Below are 20,789 nucleotides of genomic sequence, written 5' to 3'. Positions count from 1 at the left end.
AAAACAAAAAAATAAAATAAAATAAAAAAATTTAAAAAATTAAAAATAAAAAAAATCAGCACTTCATTGGTATTTAGTATAAAAACAAATCAAAGAATGGCTTGTATTTCTCTATTAGATGAGGGAAAGTAGTGACAAGGAGAATTCAATAATTCATAGGTTTCTGACTTTGTTTCCCTCTTTATCTAGTCTGAATCCTCTGATTTCATCATTATCCTTGAGTTTCTCTATACCTGTTCTCCTTCAATTGTTCTTTCCCATACAAACCTCAGCTCCAGACAAATCTAAATATTCAACCTATTTCATATTCATGTTCTTAAGTACTAGTGAGACTATAATTCTACAGTGATAAACAGATGATCATTTTTGAAGTGATTCTTGTTACTTAGATGCCTTTTTTCAGTAGCAGCAAAACAGATATTTTATTAACTCGTGGCATTCCAATTCCAGTCATTATTAACTATATTTGATGTTTCTACGGGATTGCCCTTGCACATCTGATCTTTATCTAGTCTTCTTGGCCTTAGGAGTCAGCATAGTCTCCCAAACTCCAAGAAATTTGCTTGACTCCTCTATCCATGTTAAGTGATTTGCCTCTGGGTCCTCACACAGATTATGAATACATTTATCATAATGCCTTCCCTAGTGTTCTGTAATATATTTACTTTTTAACTTCCACAATAGAATGTAAGGCCCTTGAGGCAATGATTTTGTATTACTAATACCTAACACAATGTCTAATACATGTACACTCGATATTCTTAAAAAGATGGAAATATGAAAGGAAAGAATAAAGGATGAAAGGAAAGAAGGAAGGGAGGGAGGGAAGAAGGCATTATGAAGGCACCTGGAAAACTTCTCAGAAGATAGATTCAGACATACTTTTTTAAAAGCATATCCCAATCACCATCCTCTACCTCTCAATTTGCTGCCGACCTTCCTATCCACACGGGCCCTTCCTGTCACACCACCATTGCTGTAGCTCCCGTTTCTCCTCTGCTGTGCTCCAAACAGCAATGTGCCAAAGGATGTGAACATGTAGGAAATATATAAAACCTAAAACCTTGACGCCTTGTGTTGCCTGTTTCCAACATGCCTGCAGTCATATGCCATCTTCATTTAACTCTTTTTAGTTTGCCTCACCATGCCTTTCTCTAGGAATCTGGCACTGATTCCCCGGGATGGAGCCAGAGGTTAATTTTAGTGATGCTTCATTGCTATGTCTAAAATTATCTCTCATTGATCCCCAACCAGAATACCCCCAAAGGCTTGAGTGACTTGACTCTTTTCCATCAATGTAGTCATGATGGAAGTCACGAGAGATTTTAAGGGGTGGCTTTTATGACTGTATCACTTACGGGTCTTGGTATAGGATTGGTAGAGGAAAAACTTTCCAGGCTCCAATGTGTCCAGTCTTTCTCCTTCACACAATCTTCCAGTAGTTATACGCAAATAGAACTCCTGATAGCTAGGTCATCAGCTCTTCCAACAAGATAGGACAGCTGTTTCAAGCTCAGACCCTTGCCTTTGTGCCGTCATTCTATACAGAACTTGGGAAGAGATTAAAGTTGACAAACACTTTTATCTATTTATGTATGTGTGTGCATGTGAGTATGTGTGTGTAGTAAGTTCTCCATCAATATTTGATGACTGAATAAGCAACAAGATGTTAAATCAGATTACAACTGAAACACATTCCAAATTTAAGTACTAATAACAGATAAAAATTAAGTTAAAATTTATAATGCTCAAACACAATAGTTTACTTCTCCCTTTCACAAAATCTAACATGTATATTCCTGATCAGTTTCTCTCTTCTAAGTGTTGCTCAAGAACTCAAACTCTTTTTATCTCATGACTCTGCATCTTCAACATCTGGCTTCCAAGATGCTGGAACACCTAGCTGTGCTCATCTACCTAAAGCTGCCAAAATGAGAAATTGGCAGAATTCATTCCCCCTCACATTCTTCTGGCAAGAGCCAATCTCCTGAACCCACTGAGATATAAGAGTAGCTGAGAAACATAACCCCTCTTAGACAACTACAGTATAAGAGAGTACAAGTTTTTTGTAGGATGATTAATCACCTCTGAAATGAGTTAAGAGTTTGTTTGGTTGTTTGTACAACCATTCAAGTTAGACCAGTTAGCTTGATTTAAAGTTTTATCAGAAGAGATGAAAAGAGAGATGCTATAACTTCAAATAAAGACTTGAATGATAACTACATTCTGGGACCAGCCATACCAATTGAATGGCATAAGATGAAACAATTCCCTAGTCTTCTCTTAAGTTAGTGGAGTAAAAAAATTCTGTGTCTTGACCCTGACACTACCAATAAAAGTGAAATAAATTGTTCATCTTTTGAAGTAGAATTAACAATTTCAGTTCAGCCATTAAGCTGAAGAAGTGGTAATTCTCTTCCATTTGGGTGGAAACATTTGCCCTTAGGGGGATGAGGTGGACTGAGAAAGTTTTTATTTAATCTCTACAATTAAAGTCTACAATTAAAACATCTTGTTATTCTGGCAGAATGAAGCTGTGAGAAATGGAGTTGTGTACCATAAGTGCTTGGCATTAAGTTTTTGATTGCCAAGGTATTTATTTCAAAAGCCATTTATTTTGAATAAATGTATTTCCAATTGAATGACACAGCTACTAGGAAAACAACCAGATAAAGAACCAGGCCACCCACACCCATGAAATTCCCCTTTCACAAAATCCTGGGCAATCTAGATATAAAATTATGTCAAAACAAATGAAAATAAAAACAAAACATATCAAATATCATGGGATGCAGCAAAAGCAGTTCTGACAGGAAAGTTTAGAGCAATAAACACATGTATTAATAAATTAGAAAAACATCAACTAAACAACCTAACTTTACACCATGAGGAACTAGAGAAAGAAGAACAAATTAAACCCAGAGTTAGCGGAAGAAAGGAAATACCGAGGATCAAAGTGGAAATGAATGAAATAAAGACCGGAAAAACAACAGAAAAGATAAATAAAACGAAGAGCTGTTTTGTTTTTGGGTTTTTTGTTTGTTTGTTTTTTTAAAGATTTTTAATTAATTTATTTGACAGAGAGAGAGACACAGCGAGAGAGGGAACACAAGCAGGGGGAGTGGGAGAGGGAGAAGCAGGCTTCCCGCGGAGCAGGGAGCCCGATGTGGGGCTCGATCCCAGGACCCCGGGATCATGACCTGAGCCGAAGGCAGACGATTAACTGATTGAGCCACCCAGTGTTTTTCAAAGATGAACAAAGTTGACAAACATTTAGCTGGACTAAGAAAAAAAGAGAAGACTCCAAAAAAAATTAGAAATGAAAAAGGAGACATTGCCACTGATACTACAGTAACATATAGCATCATAAGAGAGATTATGAACAAGTATATGCCAACAAATTACAGATATAAGTAACAGGCCTGATAGAGAATTTAAAGCAACAATCGTAAGGATACTAACTGGACTTGAGAAAAGAATAGAAGACATCAGTGAGACTCTTACCACAGAGAAGAAAATGTTAAAAAGGAATCAATCAGAGATGAGGAATGCGATAAACAAGATTGGAAACAGGCTTGATGCAATGAAAATGAGGCAGGAAGAATCAAAGGAACAAAATAATGGAAAATAATGAAGCTGAACAAAAGAGAGGAAGAATTATGTAACATAAGAATAGACATAGGGAACTCAGTGACTCCACCAAACATAAAAACATTCATATTATAGGAGTTCCAGAAGAAAAAGAGAGAGAAAGGGGGGCAGAAAATTTACTTTAAGAAATAATAGCAGAAAGCCTCCCTAATCTAAAGAAGGAAACAGACATCCAGATCCAGGATGCACAGAGAACTCCCATCAAAATCAACAAAAACAGGCTAACACCAAGACATATTATAATTAAATTTTCAAAATACAGTGATAAAGAAAAAAATCTTAAAAGTGGCAAGACAAAAGAAGTCCTTAAAGGGATGCCTGGGTGGCTCAGTCAGTTAAGCAACTGCCTTCGGCTCAGGTCATGATCCCAGGATCCAGGGATGGAGCCCCGCATTGGGCTCCCTGCTCAGCAGGAAGCTGGCTTCTCCCTCTCCCTCTGGCTGCTGCTCTGCCTACTTGTGTGCTCTCTCTCTCTGTCAAATAAATAAATAAAATATTTTTTAAAAGAACAATATGATCATTTCAGTAGATGCAGAAAAAGCATTTGACAAAGTACAACATCTCTTCATGATGAAAATCCTCAACAAACTAAGCTTACATGGAACATATCTTAACATAATAAAGCCAATATATAAAAAACCCACAGCTAATATCATCCTCATGGGGAAAAACTGAGAGCTTTTTCTCTACAGTCAGGAACAAGACAGGGATGTCTACTCTCATCTCTTATTTAACATAATATTGGAAGTCCTAGCCACAGCAATGAAATAACAAAAAGAAATAAAAGGCATCCAAATCAGCAAGGAAGAAGTAAAGCTTTCACTATTTGCAGATGACAGGATACTCTATATAGAAATCCCAAAAGACTCCATCAAAAATATTGCTAAAACTGATAAACAAATTCAATAAAGTTGTAGGATATAAAATCAATGTACAGAAATCTGTTGCATACCTATATACCAATAATGAAGAAGCAGAAAGAGAAATCAAGTAATCCATCCCATTTACAATAGCACCAAAAACAATAAGATATCTAGGAATAAATCTGACCAAAGAATTGAAAGACCTGTACTCTGAAAACTATAGAACACTGATAAAAGAAACTGAAGATGACACAAGGAAATAGAAAAACATCCCATGCTCATGGATTGGGAGAACAAATATTGTTAAATTGTCTATACTACCCAAAGCAATTTATACATTAAGTGCAATCCTTATCAAAATACTAACAGCATTTTTTTCCACAGAGCTAGAACGAACAATCCTAAAATTTGCATGGAACCACAAAAGACCCAAATAGCCAAAGCAACCTTAGAAAAGAAAAGCAAATCTGAAGGAATCACAATTCCAGACTTCAAGTTATATTACAAAGCTGTAGTGATCAAAATCGTACAGACAGCCACATGCAGAAGAATGAAACTGGACCATTTCCTTACACCACACACAAAAATAAACTCAAAATGGTTGAAAGACCTAAATTTGAGACAGGAGTCCATCAAAATCCTAAAGGAGAACACAGGCAGCAACCTCTTCGACCTCAGCCGCAGCAACTTCTTCCTAGAAACATCGCCAAAGGCAAGGGAAGCAAGGGCAAAAATGAACTATTGGGACTTCATCAAGATAAAAAGCTTTTGCACAGCAAAGGAAACAGTCAACAAAACCAAAAGACAGCTGACAGAATGGGAGAAGATATTTGCAAATGACATATCAGATAAAGGGCTAGTATCCAAAATCTATAAAGAACATATCAAACTCAACACCCAAAGAACAAATGGTCCAATCAGGAAATGGGCAGAAGACATGAACAGACATTTCTCCAAAGAAGACATCCAAATGGCCAACAGACACGTGAAAAAGTGCTCAACATCACTCGGCATCGGGGAAATCCAAATCAAAACCTCAATGAGATACCACCTCACACCAGTCAGAATGGCTAAAATTAACAAGTCAGGAAATGACAGATGTTGGCGGGGATGCGGAGAAAGGGGAACCCTCCTACACTGTTGGTGGGAATGCAAGCTGGTGCAGCCACTCTGGAAAACAGTATGGAGGTTCCTCAAAAAGTTGAAAATAGAGCTACCGTACGACCCAGCAATTGCACTACTGGGTATATACCCCAAAGATACAAATGTAGGGATCCAAAGGGGTATGTGCACCCCAATGTTTATAGCAGCAATGTCCACAATAGCCAAACTGTGGAAAGAGCCAAGATGTCCATCAACAGATGAATGGATAAAGAAGATGTGGTATATATATACAATGGAATATTATGCAGCCATCAAAAGGAATGAGATCTTGCCATTTGCAACGACGTGGATAGAACTGGAGGGTATTATGCTAAGCGAAATAAGTCAAACAGAGAAAGACATGTATCATATGACCTCACTGATATGAGGAATTCTTAATCTCAGGAAACAAACTCAGGGTTGCTGGAGTGGGGGGTGGGGTGGGAGGGATGGGGTGACTGGGTGATGGACATTGGGGAGGGTATGTGCTCTGGTAAGCGCTGTGAATTGTGCAAGACTGTTGAATCTCAGATCTGTACCTCTGAAACAAATAATGCAATATATGTTAAGAAAGAAAAAAAGAAGAAGAAGAATGTAGCAGGAGGGGAAGAACGAAGGGGGGGAAATCGGAGGGGGAGAAGAACCATGAGAGACGATGGACTCTGAAAAACAAACTGAGGGTTCTAGAGGGGAGGGGGGTGGGAGGATGGGTTAGCCTGGTGATGGGTATTGAGGAGGGCACGTTCTGCATGGAGCACTGGTTGTTATGCACAAACAATGAATCATGGAACACTATATCTAAAACTAATGATGTAATGTATGGGGATTAACATAACAATAAAAAAATTAAAAAAAAAAGAACACAAAAATACTAATTCGAAGAGATACATGCACCCCCATGTTTATAGCAGCATTATCTACAATAGCCATGTTATGGAAACAGCCCAAGCATCCATTTACTGAATAAATGGATAAAGAAGAGGTGGCATATATATACAATGGAATATTACTCAGCCATAAAAAAGAATGAAATCTTGCCATTTGCAATGACATGGATGGAGCCAGGGAGTATTATGCTAAGCTAAATAAGTCAGTCAGAGAAAGACAAATACCATATGATTTCACTCATATGTGGAATTTAAGAAACAAAACAAACCAGCAAAGGAAAAAAAGGGGAGAGAGAGGCAAACCAAGAAACAGATTCTTAACTATAGAAAACAAAATGATGGCTACCAGAGGGGAAGTGTGGGGGGGGGTTATATAGGTGATGAAGATTAAGGAGGGCACTTGTCGTGATGAGCACAGGGTGATGTATGGAAGTGTTAAATTCCTATACTGTACACCTGAAACTGATCTAGCACTATGTTAACTAACTGGAATTAAAATAAAAACTTCTTAAAAATACAGAAATAAATTACATGCCTTTACACTAATGATGAAACATCTTAAAAAGAACTAAAGAAAACCATCCATTCACAATAATATCAAAAACAATAAAATACTTATGAACAAATTTAATCAAGAAGTGAAAGACCTGTACGATGAAAACTATAAAACTTAGCTGAAAGAAATCAAAGAAGACAATAAACAAATGGAAATGCATCCCATGTCCATGGATCAGAAGAATTAATATTTTTTAAATGACCATACTACCCAAAGCCATCTACAATTCAGTACAATACTTAAAAGCCATCTACAGATTCAGCACAATACTTACCAAAATACCAAAGGCATTCTTTACAGAAATAAAAGAAACAGAACTGGCCAGGTCACCTTTAGGCCCTGGCAATGGCAGTGTAATGTGGTGCAAGATTCTGCCCGGGATCAGCGTCACAGCCGTGTGCTTGGTCATCGCTGGCATAGTCACTGCACACATCCACAGGTTCAGTAACGGGGGCAAGAAAAAAAGGGTTGCCTATATCCATATCAGTGGGGTTTGATGCAGAGATAGGCATGTCTCTGGAGTTAATCATTACCATGTGTCAAAGGGTTGAGAGAATATCGATTAAGGAAGCCTTTTTCTGATTGGTGAAAAATAACTTGGTTATGCTCATCTACCCCTTCTAACATGTTATGTATATTAATGTAGCACATAATAAAAACAACAAAGAAGTAAAAAAATAAAAATAAAAGAAACAATCCTAAAATTTCTGTGAAACCTCAAAAGACCCTGAATAGCAAAAACAATCCTGAGAAAAAAGAACAAAGCCAGAGGTATCATGCTTTCCAGATTTGAACTCTACTAGAAAACCATAGTAATAAAAATAGTAGCACAAAAATAGACACACTGGCGGGCGCCTGGGTGGCTCAGTCGGTTAAGCGACTGCCTTCGGCTCAGGTCATGATCCCAGGGTCCTGGGATCGAGTCCCGCATCGGGCTCCCTGCTCCGTGGGGAGCCTGCTTCTCCCTCTCCCACTCCCCCTGCTTGTGTTCCCTCTCTCGCTGTGTCTCTCTCTGTCAAATAAATAAATAAAATCTTAAAAAAAAAAAAAAAATAGACACACTGGCCAATGGAATGGAATAGAGATCCCAGAATTAAACCCTGGCATGTACAGTCAACTAATATCTGACAAGGGAGCCAAGAATACCCAATGAGGAAAGGATAGTCTCTTCAACAAATGGTACAGGGAAAACTGGAGAAACACATGCAGAACAATGACATTGGACCCCTATCTCACATCACTCATAAGAATTAACTCAAAATGGATCAAAGATTTAAACATAAAAGCTCCTAGAGGAAAACATAGGAAAGAAGATCATCAATATTGGTCTTGGCAATCATTTTGGGGGGTGTGACTCCAAAAACACAAACAACAGAAGAAAAAAGTCAACAAGTGAAACTACATCAAACTCAAAAGCTTTTGCACAGAAAAACAAAAAACAAAAACAAACCCAAAACTCACACACACACAAACAAACAAGCAAAAAAACAATTAACAAAATGAAAAGATAGCCTACAGACTGGGAGAAAAATTTTGCAAACTATATATTGAATAAGGAATTAATATACAAAATATATAAAGAAATTGGTTCACTCAATAACAAAGAAACAGACAACTCAATTAAAAATGGGCAGAAGAATTAAATAGATATTTCTCTAAAGAGGACATCAAAATGGCCAAGAGACACATGAAAAGATGCTCAGTATCACTAATCATCAGGGAAATGCAAATCAAAACCACAGTGAGATATCACCTCATACCTGGTAGAATGGCTATCATCAAGAAGACAAGAGACATGTGCTGGCAAGGATGTAGTGAAGGGGAACACTTACACATTGTTGGTGGGAATGTAAACTGGTCCAGCCACTATGGAAAACAAGATGAAGTTTCCTCAAAAAACTAAAATTAGAAATACCATGTGATTCAGCAATTCCACGTCTGCCCAAAGGAAATGAAAACAAGATTTTGACAAAATATATGCACTTCCATGTTCATTGCAGCATTATTCACAATAGCCAAGCTATGGAAACAACCCAAATGTCCATCAATAGTTGAATGGCTAAAAAAAATTGTGGTATAGGAGTGCTTGGGTGGCTCAGTCGGTTAAGCGTCTGCCTTCAGCTCAGGTCATGATCCTGGGTTCCTGGGATAGGGCCCTCTGTCGAGTTCCCTGCTCAGCGGGGAGTCTGCTTCTCCCTCTCCCTCTACCCTGCCCCCTGCTCATGCTCTCTCTCACTATCTCTCTCAAATAAATAAATAAAATCTTTTTTAAAAAATGTGGTATATATGTACAATGGATATTATCCAGCCATGAGAATGGATGATATCCTACCATTTGCAACAACATGGATAGGCCTTAAGCACATTATGCTAAGTGAGATAAGTCAGATAGAAACACAAGTAGTGTATGATATCACTTATATGTGGAATCTAAAAAAATTACACCTGTGAAAAACAGAGTAAAATGGTAGCTACCAAGGGATGGGGGTGGGGGATAAGAGCGATGGTGTTTATTATTTTTTTTTTTTTAAGATTTTATTTATTTATTTAACAGAGAGATAGAAAGAGAGCACAAGTAGGCAGAGTAGCAGGGAGAGGGAGGAGCAGGCTCTCCGCCGAGCAGGGAGCCTGACATGGGGCTCGATCCCAGGACTCTGGGAGCCAAAGGCAGCGGCTTAACCGCCTGAGCCACCCAGGCGCCCCAAGAGTGATGGTGTTTAAATGTACAAACCTGTAATGAGTAGTAAGTAAACCATAGAGATCTAATGCACAGTATGATGAATGAGACAATAATATTGTACAATAATGTAATGTGATAAATATCACTACATCAGCAATCATATTACAATATATAAATATATCAAAGTAGAAAAAAATTATTGTTGTAAAACCCCTCCCTAGCATTCACCTCCCCTAGGTAAATTTCCCAAGCAATTTCTCTAAATAGAATTACCCATGGTCATCTATCTTTATTTTTATATACACAAAATATAAAATATCTAATTTACCTTTCATCCTATTTTCTGTCTGACAGTGACCAATGTTGCTGGTTAATATTTGACATCCCAATGCTTAAAGAATATCTTGCTTTCTCTGTGCTGAGAAAAGAACAGAGTAGCTGCTGATTTTACACTTTGCCCTGTTAGATTTTTTCAGCTACTGTATAGATGAGTTAAAATGTAGCTGGATCCTTTTAATCTTGTTATTTATTTGCCCTACTATGCTATAGGGCAATAATTTCCTGATTTTTGGATCTCATAGAGCCCTAAAATTTCCCCCATAAATATGCAAAACCAACATTTTTTCCAACTGACTTTGGACCAGTGGAACCCTTGACACTGACAGATACTGGTCTTTAGACCAGCACTTGGGAGCCGCTGTTCCAGGGATCAATGCTAGAACTCTAACCATCCTGAGCATGTGATAAACTGAAGACATCCTAAGAATAAGGCCTCGGTCTTACTGATACCAAGAGAAAAAAATCCAAAACTGCAAGTGAGCCCAGAGACTCTCAAGTCTGTATCTTTCTGAGCCTTTGATCTCAGAAGACAGCTAACATTAACCAATTGGCAAGCTGCAAATTCTTAGTGGTTCTCATAACTTGTACCATCCTCTCAGCAGGATAACCTCATCCTTCAATTCCCAGGAGGCCCCAGATATATTGGTAAAAAGAGGAAAGTATCTAATAATAATTTGGGGAGACATATTCTGGGACATTTGGAAGCCACAGGCAGAGTTATTTTCGAGAGACACTCAGGCACCAACTCCATTTTCCACCCCAGTTAACATTGCTAGTTCTGAATTTGGTTCATGAACTAGAAGAACCTGATGTATTTAAACAGTTCCTAAACAGAAGCACCTAGAGTATTTGTGTCAATAATGAGATGTAGACTTAAACAGAAAAACAACAGGGAAGTAGCAAGAATTCAGCCTCTTTCCCAACCCTAGCAGGATCCGAACAGTCAGGAATGTCACAAGTATAAAGAATCCAGGGGCAAGAGGAAATCTTACTAAAAATACTGTTCTTGTTTCTGCTCTGTGTAATTACCTCACTTCCTTTAGTTTCTATATCCTTGGCACCTTGGCAGCAATTAGAGACACAGAGAGAGAGAGGGAGACGGGGAGAGGGAGAGAGAGAATGAGGGAGAGAGACTTGCCAATCCATAACCCAATTTGCTATACTGCACATAACACCTCTTTAACTATAAACTGACTGTTAAATTTGTTGGCAAGTCACCAAGTTCCACAACCATTCTCCAAAACACATAAGAAACATAATTTTTACCATTTGTGGATCACCATACAGGTGTTCAGAATGCAGGTGGGTTCTTGTTTCCAGCAGAAAAACTGATAATGTGGAATTACATCATCCAATTAATTATAATCTCATCTCAAATTCATTCATTCCACATGTGCATAACTCCTCACTTCCACTTTAGCCTGAGGGCTAGGAAGAAGAAAACCGAATGCTACAGCTGAGCTCAGGTTTCTTTGACCCAACAGCATAATGACAAGAGCCACGTGACTAAATTACCCAGGATTGAAACCCCTATATGCATGCAATTTGAACAGAAAATAGCCAACAAAATATAGTAACCATATTTGCAGATGATAAGAAACTGGAATGTCCTCAACACAATGTCCCTAGCACATGCAATCATTTTCATGATTCTACGTATGAGAAAGCATATTGTATTGAGGGTTTAAGGTAGAGCTTGTGAAATGTAAAATGTGAAGTGTTACGTTTATTTAAATCTGTGACAGTTAAATTAAGTACTCTTGGTTTTGTGGTTCCTTCTAGAAGCATTTATTTTAAATGACCCTTCCTGAATTTTTCACATAATAGGAATCTGAAGAGTGTCATACAAGGTAATAATGAAAGGGGAAGAGTCTATGTGGAACAAAATCTATAAAAGAAACTTGCTGAGTCAAAGGAGATGAAAGGCAATGATGAACAGAAAGGAAGTGGAGTTAAATTACATTGTTGAGCTATGCACCAGGCAGTGACCTTAGTGCCTTCCAAGTTATTTCATTTAATCCTCAAAATACTATGATTTCCTTATTATCATTCACATTGTCACAAATGAGGCAATGGATTTAAAGAGCTGAAGTCACTTGTCCAAGTTCACACAGTTGGTAAGTGGTACAATGGGCTTTTGAACCCAAATTGTTACATGCTTTTCACAATGCATACTTGCCTTATTCTAGAATACCTGGGAATTTGAGAACCACACACAGTATCACTGGATTTCCTCCTTTATCCTCTCCAGCTCTCCAAATTCCTTCACAGTGCTTCTGAAGAACCACATCTTTTATAAACATTTCTTTGATGCTCTCAGGCTCCAGTTTTCTATTCCTTGTGGGAAATCCTGTAGTATTTACTGCACCATTTACACATCCTATATTATATGCTACCTAGTTTGCTAGTCAACTTCTACATATGCTTTATCTTTTGGATTAAAAATTATTCACATCCAAAAAAAAAATTATTCACATCCGGGCAGAGACTATATATTCATGATCTTTTAGTTCCTTATTGTACAGGAATGCCTAAGAAATGTCTTCCCTCCACCAACTTTGAGCAATTAATGGTTGCTGCCTAGCGTGCTATATTGAAAAACTTGGACAGCCTCTTTCCCGTCTCAGTAAAAAACAATCTTCTGACTGATGAGTGATGGTGCTGTGGGTATGACTGAAGAATGGGAGAAACAAGGTGTAGAGGAGCGGCAGAAGATGATAGCACTTATGCATGTTTGCTGAATCTGCCATAGTATTTCAAAGAGAGATTTGTACATTTTAGATTTCTATTTTCAATGAAACAGTCAGATAAATGAAAATAATTTGTCTAAAATCTACACCAAAATTATAAACCATTAATTAAAGTGATTTTTTAGAAGATTTTATTTATTTTTTGACAGAGAGAGAGAACACGAGAGAGGGAACACAAGCAGGGGGAGTGGGAAAGGGAGAAGCAGGCTTCCCGTGGAGCAGGGAGCCCGATGCGGGGCTCGATCCCAGGACCCCTGGATCGTGACCTGAGCCGAAGGCAGATGCCCAACGATTGAGCCACCCAGGCGCCCCTTAAAGTGATTTTTTAAATTCAGGTTAAACATGCAGAGCAAATGAAGCTTTTTCATTTCATTCTAACAAACTTCCATCCACAAATAATCCCTGTGGTTGGCCCCCGAGTTAGGGGAAAAAATTAATTAACTCTCTAATCCAGATTTGAGCTACAGATTTAGGATTGAATCCACACCAAATCTATTTTCTCTGAATAAAAATTCTCAGTGTTTCCAATATTCTCCTCTTCTAGCTAACTTCCTCTCTAAGGAATCTGCATGAGTAGAGAAAGGTAGAGCGTGCCACACAGATGCCTCTGGGCGCATTGTGGTCCCCTTGGCATTGGTAAAAATAACTTCCTGCTAATCCTCAAACATATGCTCCCTGTTGTCCACTGTTCTAAAGGGATATGGCCTTGGTTGACCTTGCCACTCTGAGTCCTGCTGGCCTCTTTTGCTGAAGTTTACAGTTGGTGATTCATGATCCAGTCCTCTGGCTCTAGAAGGACTCAGGGATCATGAGCCATCTAAACAGCACCCACTCAATCTGCTTTCAATTCTTGAAGACTGCAACTCCTGAGTCTATAGCTCCTCCTCTACCTGAACCGAGGTTGAGTTGTCCACTCCAGCCTATGTTATTGGGATCACCTTGCCCCTTGCAACACCTCCTGACTCTCCGCCCAGGATTTGTAAATTTCAAGGTATCCATTTTAACAATGGTACATCCCAACTTTAATGTGTGTAGCCTCCTCCTGGACACCCAAATAAATACTAACTCTCTTGAATCTCTTAAATTTAACAAGCCCCTGAGTTTGACTCCTACCTAGGCCCCAAAAGGAAACTGGGACACACTGCCTAAGTGCTTTGATATCTTCTTTTCTTTCCAATCTTCTTCATGCAAATACCTGGACCACCCTTGTGGAGAAAGAGCTTTCTTCTATTTCCCTTATGTCATGTCTTCCTCATATCAGAGAAGGCTTCTCATAGAAGGAAGGAGTGTCCTTTTTATACCGTTGGAAAGAATTATGAGCAGAGTCCTTCAAACTTAGTTTTAATTTGCTAAAGGAGGGAATAAAGGAATTTGGAAAACCCTTTTTCAAGGCTATGGTAGGATTTAAAAGCCTAATGTAACATAACTTTATTTTGCATGTCAGAAGGTGAATATTAACTAGGCCGATCTCTTTGTATTCTGTGTTATCAGTTCCTAATATAGTCCCAGGTGATGTCTACCCCCGGGAAACTAGGGCAAAGGTCTTATATTCAAAAAGACAAAAGAGAAAAACCCATTAATACTTTCCAAACTATATTCTCATTATACCTCAATGTCAGCAATACACAAAATAACTAGTGGTTGGTGTATTCTGCAGCTCAGAGGCCAAAGTCCATAGTCTGCCTCCTAAAAAGACAAATGTGGGACGCCTGGGTGGCTCAGTCGTTAAGCGTCTGCCTTTAGCTCAGGTCATGATTCCAGGGTCCTGGGATCGAGTCCCACATCAGGCTCCTTGCTCAGTGAGGAGCCTGCTTCTCCCTCTCCCTCTGCTGCTCCCCCTGCTTGTGTTCTCTCTCTCTCTGACAAATAAATAAATAAAAATCTTTAAAAAAAAAAAAAAGACAAATGTACTTTAATAGTTTATGATTACAGGCTAAAATCTAACTTCAAGCTAGTCATGGAAGGGAATAGACATATGGGTAAGTTATACCATTTGTCATCATAATTAAAAATCATGATTGTAAAATATATGACCTCATAATGTTGACCTTTAGGGTCATCTTTATAATACCTGATTAAACCAATTTTTTATATTCCGAGCCCATAAAATAATATGGCAGTGTTTCTCTTTGGGGGCATACCAGCCTCAGTTCTCCTCCTCGCTCCTAACTTAGGCTTACTGTTAAAATTATATAAAATTGAGCTTCATAAATCCAAGTACATTGGGTGTTTTCCTGGTTGATATTCATGTACTGTTTCAGAAGGTAGGAAAATTGTGTTCAAATAACTCTAACTAGATTAAAACATATATATGAGCCAAAAACTCTTTCATCATTTTGTAAATAATATCTGGGTCTTTAAGTAAGCAAATAGCCAACTCTTAAGAGGTCTCAGTCGTGTTTCTAAGCCTTGTCATTTGACCAAACTGGTTTTGGATTCAGTGAGTGCCCAACTGATGAATGCATGCCTATTTGTGGCCTCTTTCAAATAAGAAGGCACATATTGCCCCTCAATTAGAAAAAATACCCAGGGCTTTATTCATTCATGTGGTGTTTCATTCACTCTATCCAAAGAGTGCAGGATCAGACATTGCGCTTAACTCAATTGGTTTTCAACAACAAAAAGTAGGACACTGAATTCTGCCTCTGACCATGATAGAGTAAAGGGAAAAAGACTTATCCCCTCACAGTAAACAGCTAGAAAACTGGACAAAATAGACTCAACAACTATGTTCAGACATTAGACAACAGGCAGCATATAAAATGCTGATCATTGCAAAAGGGGAAACAAATGAGGTGGTCCCTACAATCTTCCCAACTTTGTACCTCAAGGCACTATCTAAGCCATGGTACAGGGAGGAGGATCCGAAGCAAAGCAGAGATATCTAACTGAGTTAGGAAGACAGAGATCTGTGTGCAGTGAAGATGGGTAGCTGGAATTTGAAGGGCAGAAGTTTAGAGAGGAAAGCTCCACAAAGCTAGAGCTCCAGAAAAACACATAGGGGCCTCCTCCACCCTTGGTGAATACAAAGCGATGATGCATTAAGTAGAATTCCACAAGTCAGGACAAATAACCTGGCAGCTGAGATCTGAACAAGAGCACATATGGGACTAGGAAACATTTGAGTTTTGGCTAGCCAAAGAGTTGTGTCCTTGAATACCTGGGGATTAAGAAGAAAATCCAGAAGGGAAATGCTATAGTAGTAGGTCTAAATTAAGCATAGATTAAAAGCTATTCTAAACTCAAAAGTCAGTATTACCACAAAAACAAAATCAAAAAAGACATATTGTAAGAAAACTTCAGATTATTACTTCTCATAAACATAGATTACAATCTTTTTTAAATATATGCAAATAAATTATAATAATTTTTAAAAGGATAAAATCATGACTAAATGGGGTTAATCCCAGGAATGTAAATTTGGGTTAACATTAGAAAATCAGGGGTGCCTGGGTAGCTCAGTCAGTTAAGCGTTTGCCTTCGGCTCAGGTCATGATTACAGGGTCCTGGGATCGAGTCCCACATCTGGCTCCCTGATCAGTGGGGAGTCTGCTTCTCCCTTTCCCTCTGCCTCTCCCCCACTTGTGCATGAGCTCGCACTCTCTCTCTCTCTCTCAAATAAATAAAATCTTTAAAAAAAAGAAAAGAAAAGAAAATCAATTGATGTAATTAAGTATATTAACAAGACAACCTAATTGAAAACCAGGCAAAGGTAAATGACCAATAAGAATCTGAAAATATGCGCAGTATTATGAAATGCCAATTAAAATACAATACGGTATCACTAAATATTAGAGTGCCTAACATTAAAATTACTGGCAATTGCAAATATCGTGAAGGATGTGGAGCAAGTGGAATGCTCACATACTTCTCAATGTATAAAATGGTACAATTACTTTAGAAAACAATTTAGCAGTTTCTCACAAAATTAAACACTTACTAGATGATATAGCAATTCTACTCCTAGATATTCACCCAGGAAAAATGAAACCTTATGTCCACACAAAGAATTATACATGCATATTCAAAGCAGGTTTATTTGTAACAGTAAACTTGAAATAATCCAAATATCCATCAATAAGTGAATGGGTAAACATATATTGGCATATCCATAAAACTAAATACTACCCAACAATAAATAGGAACAAGCTATTGATTCACACACAGGTGAATCTCAAAAACATGCTTAGTAAAAGAAGCTAGACACAAAAGAGTATGCATTCTATATTTCCATTTAAAGTTAATTCCAGAAAAGGCAAATCCTGTCTATAGTGACTAGTGGTTGACTAAAGCTGAAGGTAGGAGTTTGATTGAAAAGGTACATGAGACCTGTTATGATGAGCACCGTGTGTTATATGTAAGTGATGAATCACTAAATTCTACTCCTGAAACCAATATTACACTACATGTTTACTAACTAGAATTTAAATAAAAACTGTTTCTAGAAGGGTCATGAGAGAATGTTTTGGGGTGATAAAAATGTCCTCCAGGTTGATTTTGGTGGTGGTTACACAAGTGTACGTATTTTTCAACTCCCTAACCATGAACTTAAAAGTAGTGGCTTTTATTGTGTATGTAAATTATATCTTGAAAAAGTTGATAAAAATTTGGAGTGAGAAAAAAATTTGGAGTAAAAAAATAATTCAGGACCTTTTCTTTTTCATTTTTCTGAGTCATATTCAGTATTCAAACCATGAGATATTTGCTCAACCTTGAATATAATACCCTCATAGTCTATAACAGAAGTCGACTCGTGGCACTGCTATTGTCTTCAAATCTCTGCTCTTTGAACTCTAAGTATTCAGGTGGTATCTCCCAATAGGATCACCAACTTCTAAACTGCTTTGAAACTGCCTTAAAATAAGTAACATCAAATGAGAGACCTAGATCAGAAAAAGACCCAAAATATAGTTATAAGCTCCACTGCACAGCTATGGGGAAAGAACTACTCGGGCTACAGTAAAGGACAATGATTGGCCATAAGTAAAACTCAGAAAAATGGAGACAGGATGAAAACATAAGTCTAACTCCCTACCTACTTACTCTTGAAATAATCCAAACTTACAACTTCATCTTGGAAAAGAAGTTTATAGGATTCTTCTTGACCATGGATTGCTAGAACCAAATGATGCTAGCAGAAGTGTTTTAGCAGAACAGTCACTAAGAAGACGAATTAACATCTTTCTTGTGTTAGAGTTCTAAGAGATTTGGCAAAGGTAGATTTGACAGTACTTTCCTCATCTAGAAAAAGAAAGCTAATATTTTAAAGCTAAAACATAGAAATTTCTTTTAAAGGTATCTGAACTTACTTAGTATACCTTTTGTTTTAGAGAAAGAAAGGAATGGATGCTTAACTGACTAAGCCACCCAGGTGCCCCTTATACCTTTTTAAACTACCAATGCCATTTTCTTTAGTATTGAGCAGAGAAAAAAAAAGTCAGTATTTGCAAATGTGTAAAATGATCTTAAATGATCTTTTTAAAATGTGGTCTGAAAAAAAAAATACCCTATCTTTCTCTTTGGCAGTTTAAATATGAAAAACAATGTACTAGAACAAACATGCATACCTTAAATGGCTGAGAGACCTCATAGGGAAAATGCCAGTTAATTCTCTATAGCTAGAGTTTTTTTTTTTTTTTTTTTAATTTTTTTTTTTAAGATTTTTTTTATTTATTTATTTGAGAGAGAGAATGAGAGACAGAGAGCACGAGAGGGACGAGGGTCAGAGGGAGAAGCAGACCCCCCGCTGAGCAGGGAGCCCGATGCGGGACTCGATCCCGGGACTCCAGGATCATGACCTGAGCCGAAGGCAGTCGCTTAACCAACTGAGCCACCCAGGCGCCCTATAGCTAGAGTTTTTTAACACAACATAAATTCTTATGTGATAAGACACTTCTGTGGCACTCTCATTGCCCGGAGGATAAGCCCCCCAAATTCTTTGTCTGGCAATACATGGCCATGTATACCCTAACCTCATCCTATCTTACCAGCCACATCTTCAATTACTCTCCCAACCTCTGCCTTCCCTAAAAACTAAGCTAATCCTCATTTCACAAATATTCAGTATTCATTCCATCTCTATCCTTTGTACATATTTTCCTTTCTTTACCTATTTTTGACATATATCATCCCATAAGGTCCAGCTCAAATACTGTCTCCCCTGGAAAGCCTAATTTGGCTCTTTGTTTCTCCTGGTCCCTGGTCCCCTCTCTTATAGAATATATCACAACATGCTGTTAATTTTGTATGCCAGCCTTCTGGACTGTATTAGAAGATTTTTTTCCATGGTCAGAACTATAGTCTATTAATTCTTGTTAGTTTTTTATTAATTATTACATATTCCATTCCTTGTATGGTCATTGTGAATAGCAGGAACACAATAAAGTCTAATAAATTGAATTTTATGGGTCTTCAGCTCATTTATGTTTGTTTTGTTTTTGGTGGAAGTGAAGGTATTGTGTTCTTTTTTTTTCTTTTTTTTCCTCCCTGACCTCACTCATTTCTCCTGAATGTGGTGTTTTTCAGGGCTGATAAAATACACTTGATTCCTCAGAACTTCTGAGGTAGAAAAACTTCCTTACTTGCAGAATAGTGACCAAGAAGCTTATATCATCACTACTATGGAAAGCTCCTCAAAGTGCATGTACCTTTGAGAGAGGGTCAATATAATTTAAAGCAATGTATTACATAGAAAAAGCTAAGTATTCAAGGTCTCTAATAGGTTTTTCCTAATGCCTCAGACTTACAGCATACATTTCCCCACAGATTCTGTCTATATCTTCCTAAAAGGTTATAGTTGTACTTTTTTTTTAATTATGTTATGTTAATCACCATACATTACATCATTAGTTTTAGATGTAGTGTTCCATGATTCATTGTTTGTGTATAACACCCAGTGCTCCATGCAGAACATGCCCTCCTTAATACCCATCACCAGGCTAACCCATTCCCCCACCCCCCTCCCCTCTAGAACCCTCAGTTTGTTTCTCAGAGTCCATAGTCTCTCATGGTTCGTCTCCCCCTCCAATGTCCCCCCCTTCATTAGTTGTACTTTTATCATAGATCTGAATAATTACAAATTCCAAAACCTAAAAGTGGAAACCACTACTTCAGAAATTCAAGACAGGATTTAATTTCAGAATTTCTTAAATCTATTTCCAACACTGTTACTGGACTAATTAGAACTCATTCTCCAAGGGCGTCTGGGGGGCTCAGTTGGTTAAGTGACTGCCTTCGGCTCAGGTCATGATCCTAGAGTCCCTGGATTGAGTCCCACATCGGGCTCCCTGCTCGGCAGGGAGTCTGCTTCTCCCTAGGACCCTCCCCCCTCTCATGAGCTCTTTTTCTCTCTCTCTCTCTCATTCTCCCTGTCTCAAATAAATAAATAAAATCTTAAAAAAAAAAAGAACTCATTCTCCGACATTAGTTCTTTACATATTACCCAAATAAACCAAGCCAATTTAGTTACTTGATTTAGTCAAATAATCAGTTAAAAAATAATCAAACTGGATATTGGCACCATAAAATCTTTTGCCCCCCAAGATATTTAATAAACATTAAATTATTATTTCACTGTCAAAGACATATCTTGGTGCCTGTAAGCCAAACCTTAGCTCTCCATGACTGTGAAAATGGACCATCTATTGAGTTGTTTTTGTGTCAGTTTCTTCTTAGATATAATGATGGACCTAGAAAACTTCATCCAGGAGATATAACCTGATAGGAGAGAGCTAAGTTACAACACAAAATCACATCTGGCAACTTAATTCCAAAACTAAAAAAAAAAGTCCCTATGGTAGCATGTGGAAGTTAAAGGTCATCACACCCAAGTCTTTTTCAGACAGAGAAGATTCTCATGGTTCTCTCATTTTATTTTATTATTTTATTTTATAAATAGCTATACAGCACCAACTATAGGCT

At 37.8% G+C, this 20,789-nt stretch overlaps 1 protein-coding gene and 1 pseudogene across 2 annotated transcripts in view; one reads left to right on the top strand and one right to left on the bottom strand.

The window, feature by feature from the left end:
* ARHGAP24 (Rho GTPase activating protein 24) overlaps nucleotides 1-20,789 on the bottom strand; it is a 749,428-nt gene that overhangs the window by 600,568 nt on the left and 128,071 nt on the right. The gene's annotated exons all lie outside the window — the stretch shown is intronic.
* Nucleotides 7,457-7,666, top strand: LOC116630108 (annotated as a pseudogene).

Source organism: Phoca vitulina, unplaced genomic scaffold, assembly GCF_004348235.1.
Source record: "Phoca vitulina isolate PV1807 unplaced genomic scaffold, GSC_HSeal_1.0 scaffold3, whole genome shotgun sequence".
NCBI classification, from domain to species: domain Eukaryota; kingdom Metazoa; phylum Chordata; class Mammalia; order Carnivora; family Phocidae; genus Phoca; species Phoca vitulina.
The sequence above is the reverse complement of the archived record's forward strand: the minus strand, read 5'-3'. Positions and strand labels throughout refer to the sequence as shown.